Consider the following 10925-nt stretch of genomic DNA (forward strand, 5'->3'; position numbering starts at 1 on the left):
CCAGGTATACAATGGGGCCTGCAAATGCTGAAATTTTTCCAGAAATATCTGGAAAATAAAGCTAGCAAGATTCTTGGAGGTAGGAATAGTTTTTAGCTTTTATTGGAGAAGGAAGCAGATTATATAGTAATAGTTGCTCATGTCCGTAAAAATTTAAAATGCTTTAAAAAAACCTTAAACATTTCTGTCTCTAGTATATATTGTTGCTAATGATGCCACAGATTTGGGGGTGACTTTTGAAAATCTTTAAAGATGGAAACAATGACATTCTTCAGTAAAGAAAAAAGTACCACTAATTCCTTAAATAATTCATGGTACATCACTCCTTTCCCCCAGGTCCAGCACTCTTTAGCATTCATGCACCAGTAAAAAGGTGCATGAGAAACACATAACAGGTTTAGTTGTATAACTGAGTTTGTCTCCCTTTGATTTCCTGAGAAGGAAAACGGCAATTAGATGTGTTTACTTAAGGGGAAGGAGTAACTGAATGCTCATTGAAGGGCTGGAAGAGTATTTGAAAGAGCAATGGGTTGACGTGCATACACTCCTATGTACAAAATAGGGCTTCCCTAGTGGCTCAGACAGTAAAAAATCTACCTGCAACGCAGGAGACCGGGGTTCGATCCCTGGGTTGGGAAGATCCCTGGGAGAAGGGCTCAACCCGCTTCAGTATTCTTGCCTGGAGAATCCCATGAACAGAGGAGCCTGGCGGGTTACAGTACATAAGGTTGCAGAGTCAGACACGATCACAGCAACTTAGCACACATTAATGTATGAAATAGACAACTAATGAGAACCTACTGTATCTCAGGAAACTCTACTCAGTGCTCTGTGGTGACCTAAAAGGGAGGAAATCCAAAAAAGAGTGGATATATGTACACATAGAGCAGATTCACTTTGCTGTACAGCAGAAACTGACACAACATTGTAAAGCAACTAGACTCCAATAAAAATTAAAATAGTAAAAGCTGAGATCTGAATTTAAAAGAAGAGCACCAGTTTATGTAAGCTTTCAGTTCTGCAGATGCTTCTGCCCACCCAGAATGCTCTATAAAACCTTCACTCTTGTTCTAGTGATGAGCCTTCCTGAATTTACCACATAAACTTTTTTTTTAACCACATAAACTTTTAATGAGTGACCTATTGCAAAACTCTCTTCTGGATTAGCAAATACAAGCTGATAGAAACTTTACCTTGTAACTTTTCTCCTGTATTTCTCCCATCTGAACTTTACCAAGGTAGGAATCTTTGTCTCACATACCCCCCCACCCCCATACAATGGCATTAAACTTTTTTTTTTTGGTGTTAAACTCTTAAGCAAAAACCAAAACCAAACCCAAACCAAACACACAACCCCTCCCTCCAAAAATAACTCCCCAGCATTCACAGCAGCCATCTACAGCATTTTTGTACTGTGATTTTTCTGAATGAAATTAATGAGGCACATTGGCTTTGAAATACATTATCTGCTTTAACCTAAATAGGCTTTTTAAAGATAAAACAAAAACTTTCTATTCAATACTAGAGCTTACCTAATTGTTGAAGGAAGGACAAAGTAATACATGATGATACTTAGAAGCAAAAGGAATAAAGACCTAAATATTGATTTAAAGTAAGCAACTAGAATCGTTAATGCTATTATCCATTTTTAAAAGGCAATTTTACAAATGGAGGAAATGTTTATTACTTGTCCATACAAAGCAAGGCCACTTAACTCTCCATGTTATTTCCTTCTCATTGTTTGCCTTTCCTCAGGAATTTATGTACAAGATGTAAACTAAATTCAAATCTGGATGAATGAAGACCAAAATATGAAAAAATGATTATTCAATTTTGTTGAATTAATAGAGCAGGCATTATGACAATCCCTAAATGTGCATATTTATGGGAAAGAGCAGTACAATAAAAACAAAGTACTTGGCAATTCTTTTTGTTGTTCTTTACATGCTTTTCAAATATTGAAACCCCAGCAAACAATACAAGTATACTTGACTATGTCATTTAAAAGCTATAATGTTCTGAGAAAAGCAACTATTTCCCCATATACTCTTTAGAGAATAAGAATAAATACCTTTTCAAAGAAGAAACTAATGTGCTCCTATATTAGAAAACTTCAATGCTCTTTTTAAAAATTCCAGCAAAATTTAAAATTACATATTTTCGGGAAAAAAATCAGAATCTCATTATCTTGATACACTTTCCATTTTGACACTTTCCACCCAGGTCTCGACGTCATATAGAGTGCCTACAAGTTTTCAGCCAAGTTGTGTTTTCTTTTTTTTCTTAACGATAGTTTACCCTAAATTTGAATTCTATACAGTTGTCATAATTATTATTTGTGATAGTTTTAATAATGTCATTTATGGGAATTTATCATGTGGAAAACATTCAAGTGAAGAAAAAAAGGTAGCCTTATAGGTGATAATAAAATGACTGTGATCACTGTCCAGCAGTGATAAAGCATGACCTATAAACTGTACAGAATATGACCTCAGAGCTTTTTTCAACAGTAGCCAAAAGGATCAAGGTTCTGATTGTGGCTCTTTGGTCAGCTCTGGGGACCCTAATGGTCAAGCTGACTGTCACAGCGGCCTGAATAGTCTTACAGCAGTGCTTTCTGTGTTATGTCTTGAACAGAAAATTCACTTGACTGACAGAATGGGAGGAGAAGACTCATGAATAAGGGAGCCCCAGGGATGGCCCAACTATTCATTGGCATTGAGAGCAGAACAGAAGTGAAACACTCCCCCAAATTTGGCAGTGCCACAGGCAGAGAGGAGCTGACAAGTTGTAGACATTGTTCTTTCCCATCAAGCTCTCCCTTAAGGAAGCACGATTGTGTGGAGCTGACCCCAGTCACCCGGCTCTGGAATCCAAACTAGGAGAAAGTAACCTGATAGGAAAAGAGTGCAGACGGCCTGGGCCAAACTGCACTGAAACCCTGGATGCAGGCAGCCTGGCGAGGCTGGTCCCATAGAGGCCACATTTCCAGCTCCCAGTGCAAACTGTAAATGTTCTTTGATAGAAGGAGCCAGGCTTGTGACTGACGCTCATGGAACCCTTGCAGTTCTGACCTACATCCATCGGATTGGCTGGACAAACTGGGACTTTGGGTCTTTGTTGGATGTGGTTGTCCTATTGGAAATATACCTAAGAAATGTTCAGACCCCCGTCTTTAACAAAGAACCCGCACATTATGTCAAAATTAAACTGAAATGAAAATAAATCAGGGTTTTTATGAATAGATTTGCTGCTTATCAGTACACATTAATAAATGTTCCATTTCACTTATTTAGGATAAGTTAAAAGAAAATCTCATACCTTTTACCATATGTATTTTACCATACTTATTGTGAAATGAAATAGCAAAAAATAATTGCAGGGATTCCCCCAGGTGGTCTAGTTGTTAAGATTCTGCGATTCCAATGCAAGGGGCACTAGTTAGATCCCTGGCTAAGGAAATAAGATCACACAATGAAAACAAAAACAAACAATAAAAACAAAAACTTTATCAATTAAAAAATTCTTTTAAAAAAGCAGCTGCAGAATTTTCTTTGGTGAGGCAATAACCTAAAATATGAACCTATACTTCTTTCCTTGGCTGCCTCATGAGTCATACAACCTGTTCTCCAGTCAGACAACAGAGAAGGTAATACTAAGGGTCTCACCAGCAGATTTTTTACCATCTGAACCACAGGGAAGCCCCAAAAAGTGAAAATGAAAGTTGCTCAGTCGTGTCGCACTCTGGACTGTAGTCCATGGAATTCTCCAGGCCAGAATACTGGAGTGGGTAGCCATTCCCTTCTCCAGGAGATCTCCCCAACCCAGGGATCGAACCCAGGTCTCCTTCATTGCAGGTGGATTCTTTACCAGCTGAGCCACAAGGGAAGCCCACTAAGGGTCGCAGTGTCTGGTTATTAGAACAGCAATGCCAGGACTATCAAATAAGGGCCTTGACTTATAACAAACAAACAGGCAATTTTTAGTTTCATGTTCCCAAATGCACATATGACATTCATGGCAGGGGCAGTAGCTGAAGATAAGAGTTTTCATTGGAAGAAAATTAGTGTCAAAAATCAGAATTCTGAAGAGCCCAACTATAATTACAATATGAGCTTCCCAGGCGGCACAGTGGTCAAGAATCCACCTGCCAATACAGGAGATGGAAGAGACACAATTCGATCACTGGGTTGGGAAGATCCCCTGTTGGAGGAAACGGAATCCACTCCAATATTCTTGCCTGGAGAATCCCATGGACAGAGGAGCCTGGTGGGCTACTGCTTGTGTGGTCGCAGAGTTGGACGCAACGGAGCACACGCACACCCACGTGCCACAAATAAGAGGCACAGAAGAATACTGGACAGATCCAGGCAACTCCTCACCCTTGAGACTCGATACAGTAGCCACAGTTGGGGGGATAAAGAGTAGATAAGACAGCTGTGGTGAAGGGATGCACAAAGTTGTCATTTATTCCTTGGTGTTTTTTGCTTCAGCTTCTCTTCTGTTGAGATGTGCTGTTGCTTTGTAGTTTTGGTTGCAGCCTTAAGGATCTAGGTCAGCATGTTATTGTACATTTTTTTATATGCTGCATATATGTTTATTTTACATTTATATATATTGTCTATTAGCTGTTATCTAGAAGATAGAAACATTTTTTTCCAGAACCACCAGAAGTTATAAAGCTGCTTATATTCTAGCAGGACAAGCTTGTGGAACTGTCAGAAGAAGTAAACTTCCTTCCTAAGTCACCATTTCCATTCCTCAGACAGAGAATGATAATCGTATAGGAAATAAGCCCTTTAATTACGATTTTTTGCCCGGGAACAGAGCATTTACTATATGCTATGCACTCCAGTACTCTTGCCTGGCAAATCCCATGGACGGAGGAGCCTGGTAGGCTGCAGTCCATGGAGTTGCTAGGAGTCGGACACAATTGAGCAACTTCACTTTCACTTTTCACTTTCATGCATTGGAGAAGGAAATGGCAACCCACTCCAGTGTTCTTGCCTGGAGAATCCCAGGGACGGGGGAGCCTGGTGGGCTGCCGTCTCTGGGGTTGCACAGAGTCGGACATGACTGAAGCTACTTAGCAGCTTAGCAGCATATTGTGTATTATTTGTAAGTATTTAGTCCTTTTGTTTCCTCTCTCCCATCTACTCCCTTTAATGCCTGGGTTTTGGACCCACCATCTCTCATGGGTTCATTTCTTCCTCTGTGGCTACAATATTCAGGGGCAGGAAAAGGGAGAGTTTCCCCTGGCGTGCTTCATTCATTTGTAAAATGTTATTATTGGAGTAGAATTGCTTTACATCATTGTGTTCGTTTCTGCTTTATGACCAAGTGAACCAGCTGTAAATATACATATATCCCCTCTCTCTTGAGCCTCCCCACCCCACCCCACCGATCGAGGTCGTCACAGAGCACAGAGCTGAGTTCCCTGGGTTATCCAGCAGCTTCCCACTCGCTATTTCACACATGGTCGAGTATATACGGCAATGCTGCTCTATCGATTCGTCCCACCCTCTCCTTCCTCCACCGTGTCCATTCTCTGTCTGTATCTTTATTCCTGCCTTGCAAATAGGTTCATCTGTACCATTTTTCTAGATTTCTTGGTGGCTTTTAACCACTCTGGCGGTCTCTCAGAGATGTCTCCTCACATTTCTTTGTTATTCCCAAACCAGTCACCAGCAAAGGCAAGCTCATCATCATAGCTGAGCTAACAAGACGGCAGAATTATCCACCTTCCCCTGCAGCACATGCTTCCCAAAATGCAGGTTAAGGTAAATGTCTCCCAGAAGGAAGTGGAATAAGGAAAGAGGGCACTTGGCACACAAGCAGTATTATGGTTGACATGATGTGAGAGATGTGAAAGAACAAAAAAATGTAAGATATTATAGGTTGAGCACGTTGAAGCATAAAATATGGGACATTTCTAACTACTAGCTTCTCAAGTTTCAAGGATAACTGTGAACAACATTGAAAGGATTACTCTTTTTGTAGAGTTGGACACGACTGAAGTGACTTAGCATGCATGCATGCATTAGAGAAGGAAATGGTGACCCACTCCAGTGTTCTTGCCTGGAGAATCCCAGGGATGGGGGAGCCTGGTGGGCTGCCGTCTATGGGGTCGCACAGAGTCGGACACGACTGAAGCGACTTAGCAGCAGCAGCAGAGATGTTCTATGAAAAGCTGACATTTGAAATGTCCCTCATCTAATAACCCCTGTCCAGAATCCAGTGGAATGTGGGATTTATGGGGGGCTGTAGCAAGAAAGAAAGCTCTTGCAATTTCTGCTGCTTTACTGTTGTAATAGAAAGTTTCATGTCCTATATTAGACATGGAAACTGAAACAGCAAACTAAAATTTCTGTTCTTCTTTGTGACCTTGGAAAAATTAAACTTAGGAAGAAATTTCATAAGATCCTCAAGAGACTTATGTCTCTGAAATGGAGAATTTTCTCTTTAAATACTGTCAAATTGTTTTTAAAATTTGAATTTAAATTTTAGCTTTTCCTTTTCCTGCAAATATTAACATGAACAAAAATATTGATGACAAAATTCATCCATTTGATATGTTCTAGAAAAGATTACCTTGGTCAAATAGTTTGAGCAAATCATAAGCATTATACTATATATAGTAATTCTATAATTATTAATTGGTAATAGAAAGATGGTCATATTAAGTGTAATAGACTTTCTAAATATTTATATTGTCTGATATCTAGATAAAATTAGAGAGCACTTTTATCTTAATAGGGTATAAAGATTTAATTTATGTAACATAGGAAAATATGTTTCTACTGAGAGGAATTTTATATTGTGACAAAAGACATTTTGGACACATTTCTTTTACTTTGTACTCAGAGCAGAACTTTTGGACTTGACAGTGTTGTTGTCAGTATTATGTATCCACAAAGTCTTTTGATGCTAGAGTATAGAATGGAAAAAACATTAAAATTTTTATGATAGAGTTTTATAAAAGAATGGTGGTGGCTGGAAATCAAGGATGGTGATAAAACTGAGCAACGTGAGTGACTGGCCCATATGCTGTGTCCATTTAGAATTTAGAGAACATAAAAAGAAAGAAATCAAATTTCTTATCGTCTTTCAGTTCAGAGATTCTTTTTTTTTTTCTGGCTCACTGTTTAGCATGTGGGATCTTAGTTTCTTAGCTCCTCCACCAGGGATGGAACCCATGCCTCCTGCAGTGGAAGTGTGGGGTCTTAACAAATGAACCATCAGGGAAGTCCGTCTGTTCATAGATTCTTAGTTTTTCTTTTTCATCTGAAGAGGAGAGGTAGAGAAAGGAATTACAGACAGAGAAAAGTAAGGGCACTGGTGAGATGGTAAAAGTAAAAACAGTTCAGTGTTTCTGAGCAAAAAGTCAGAGCGTGTGATGGAAGAAGAACATGGAGACTTAAGTTGCGACAGGTGAGGTGGGAGCCAGATGAGCTGCAAGAGGTCAAAATATGGGAGGAGAGAGGAGATTTCTGATGCATCAAATTTCCTAATAAGACAACAGGTGGTAAGAGTTAAGATTCCAGGTGGTGGGGTGTCCTGGGTGTGGATGTAAGAGACTTTGTGGAGGTTGAACAGGTACATGCTCAATACCATTCATCTCATTCACTGAAGACTTTTCCAAATTATAGTATACTTACTGATGGCAATAATTCTAAGTGGTGTGTGGATGAATATTTTGAATAGTTGTGTTACAGAAAAAATATCTTGTATAGCACAGATGAGACACTTCTGGATGTTATTACCAATAAGTAAACAATTGAAAATTAAATGATTTAAAGGGATATATTAAATGACAGACTGAGGGTAAATGATTAGAGCAAAAATCATGAAGATGCAATGTGAATGAAGGAGGTTGGGGAAACCTTGATTTAAAAAGTGAAGTGAGGTGTTGAACAGAGAGAACCCAGGAAGTTTGAAGGGCTGGAGGATTGTTGTGAAGGTTTGGAATAGCCACTGCATGCATGGTGTATGGAGTTCTAGAACTATGGAAATATTATGGGTGGGGTGGGCCCAGCGAGGCTGGAGGCATGTGACTTTTGTACTCCAGCCTATCTACATGGCTGTACAACAGCCTCCCAGCCACCTGCAGCAAGGACAGTGAAGGCAGCATGGATCCCAGGCTGGGGTTTTGCTTGGGAAGCTTTGAGCATGGATTGGAAATGCAGGAGAGTTGAGACAGACTCTGATAAAGGCGTCTCTGTAATTGTCCATGTGGTACTATTCCATTTCTGAGTATATACCCTCTTGATGAGGGTAAAAAAGGAGAGTGAAAAAACTGACTTAAAACTCAGCATTCAAAAAATGAAAATCATGGCATCCGATCCCATCGGTTCAGTTCAGTTCAGTTCAGTCGCTCAGTCGTGTCCGACTCTTTGCGACCGCATGAATTGCAGCACGCCAGGCCTCCCTGTCCATCACCAACTCCCGGAGTCTACCCAAAGCCATGTCCATCAAGTCGGTGATGCCATCCAGCCATCTCATCCTCTTCCATCCCCTTCTCCTCCTGCCCCCAATCCTTCTCAGCATTAATGTCTTTTCCAATGAGTCAACTCTTTGCATGAGGTGGCCAAAGTACTGGAGTTTCAGCTTCAGCATCAGTCCTTCCAATGAACACCCAGGACTGATCTCCTTTAGGATGGACTGGTTGGATCTTCTTGCAGTCCAAGGGACTCTCAAGAGTCTTCTCCAACACCACATTTCAAAAGAATCAATTCTTCGGCACTAAGCTTTCTTTATAGTCCAACTCTCACATCCATACATGACTACTGGAAAAAGCATAGCCTTGACTAGACAGACCTTTGTTGACAAAGTAATGTCTCTGCTTTTAAATATGCTATCTGCTGCTGCTGCTGCTGCTAAGTCGCTTCATGCGTGTCCAGCTCTCTGCGACCCCACAGACAGCAGCCCACCAGGCTCCCCTGTCCCTGGGAGTCTCTGGGCAAGAACACTGGAGTGGGTTGCCATTTCCTTCTCCAATGCAACTAGGTTAGTCATAACTTTCCTTCCAAGGAGTAAGCGTCTTTTAATTTCATGGCTGCAATCACCATCTGCAGTGATTTTGGAGCCCTCCAAAATAAAGTCTGACACTGTTTCCACTGTTTCCCCATCTATTTTCTATGAAATGATGGGACCAGATGCCATGATCTTAGTTTTCTGAATGTTGAGCTTTAAGCCAACTTTTTCACTCTCTTCTTCACTTTTATCAAGAGGCTTTTTAATTCCTCTTCACTTTCTGCCATAAGGGTGGTGTCATCTGCATATCTGAGGTTCTTGATATCCAATCCCATCACTTCATGGCAAATAGATGGGGAAACAGTGACAAACTTTATTTTCTTGGGCTCCAAAATCACTGCACTCCAAAATCACAGTGATGAAAGCCATGAAATTAAGAGACATTTGCTCCTTGGAAGAAAAGCTACGGCAAACCTAGACAGCATATTAAAAATCAGAGACATTTACTTTGCTAACAAAGATCTGTATAGTCAAAGCTATGGTTTTTCCACTAGTCATGTATGGATGTGAGAGTTGGACCACAAAGAAGGCTTAGCTGCTTTTGAACTGTGGTGCTGGAGTAGACTCTTGAGAGTCCCTTGGACAGCAAGTAGATCAAACCAGTCAATCCTACAGGAAATCCACCCTGAATGTTCTTTGGAAGGACTGAAGCTAAAGCTCCAATACTTTGGCCACCTGTTGCGAAGAGCTGACTCATTTGAAAAGACCCTGATGCTGGGAAAGATTGCAGGCAGGAGGAGAAGGGGATGACAGAGGATGAGATGGTTGGATGGCATCACCGACTCAATGGACATGAGTTTGAACAAACTCCAGGAAATAGTGAAGGACAGGAAAGACTGGCATCCATGGGGTCACAAGGAGTTCAAAGAGTTCAGTAGTGACTGAACAACGACCAGGGAGTAGTGGCACTTTTATGACCCACCAGGAGGCAGGGAAAATGAGGGACATCACCCCACGCCCTGTGCCCCTGGAGTGCCCTGGGGGGTGGGGTTCGCCCTCTGTTCTCACTCCCTTACAGGCTGGATTAGTCTAGCCTGTGGGGAGGCTTGGCCTAATGAAGGGGGGCCTTGCTGGGCATGCCTGACCCTGGGAATCTTACAGAGCAGGTGCCACTGCTTCTTAGGGAGCGGGTGGTGAGATAGACCAACCAGCCCCTGTCTCGGAAGGCCCCCATTGGACCACATTCCCTGCAGGAACCGAGACTGAAATACAGCCAGCCCTGGCATGGGACGCTGATACCCATGTCAAACCCCGTGGTGGGCCAGACATTTACGACGTGGGATGACCCACTGCTGATCTGGGGGAAACTGATATCCTGGGAACAGGTAGGGGCTTTGGAAAAACTGAAGACAGAAAGGGAGCTTTAAAAGCTATCCCAAACAGCTGTTGAGGATCTGGTAAAAGGATTAATAACCTGAAAGCAAATGTTTGACCTCATGGCTGCCAGGACCCACCTGAAATGCTGCGCTGGTCTCCTGTGAAAAGCTGGACAGTGCAGACCTATCCACCTGCCCTGACCATCTCTGATGCCCCACCTGCTCCATCAGAGGCCTCAGGGATACAGTCCTAGTCAGGGTGGGTACCCCCCGCACCCGGGGTTTAGCATGGAGGCCAAGCTCACCTCCATCTGAGGGCCACTGGAGCCACAGAAGACCTCATGTTGAGGTCACTATTCCCTGACCCCCTAGAAATAAACTCAAGGTGACAGCTCTGGCTGACACTGCGGCTCTCAAGGTGTGGGTTAAAATATGTTCTGTTGCCCCTTCTCTCTCATGGCTCAAGCTCCCACACTGACTGACTGACACTCCCCTTTGTAGCATGCTTCCCTAGTGGCTAGGATGGTAAAGAATCTGCCTGCAGTGCGGGAGACCTGGGTTCGATCCGTGGGTTGG

The sequence above is a fragment of the Bos grunniens genome, chromosome 12, assembly GCF_055505025.1.
Source record: "Bos grunniens cultivar Pamir isolate PY7600 chromosome 12, Bosgru_T2T1.0, whole genome shotgun sequence".
Classification (NCBI taxonomy): domain Eukaryota; kingdom Metazoa; phylum Chordata; class Mammalia; order Artiodactyla; family Bovidae; genus Bos; species Bos grunniens.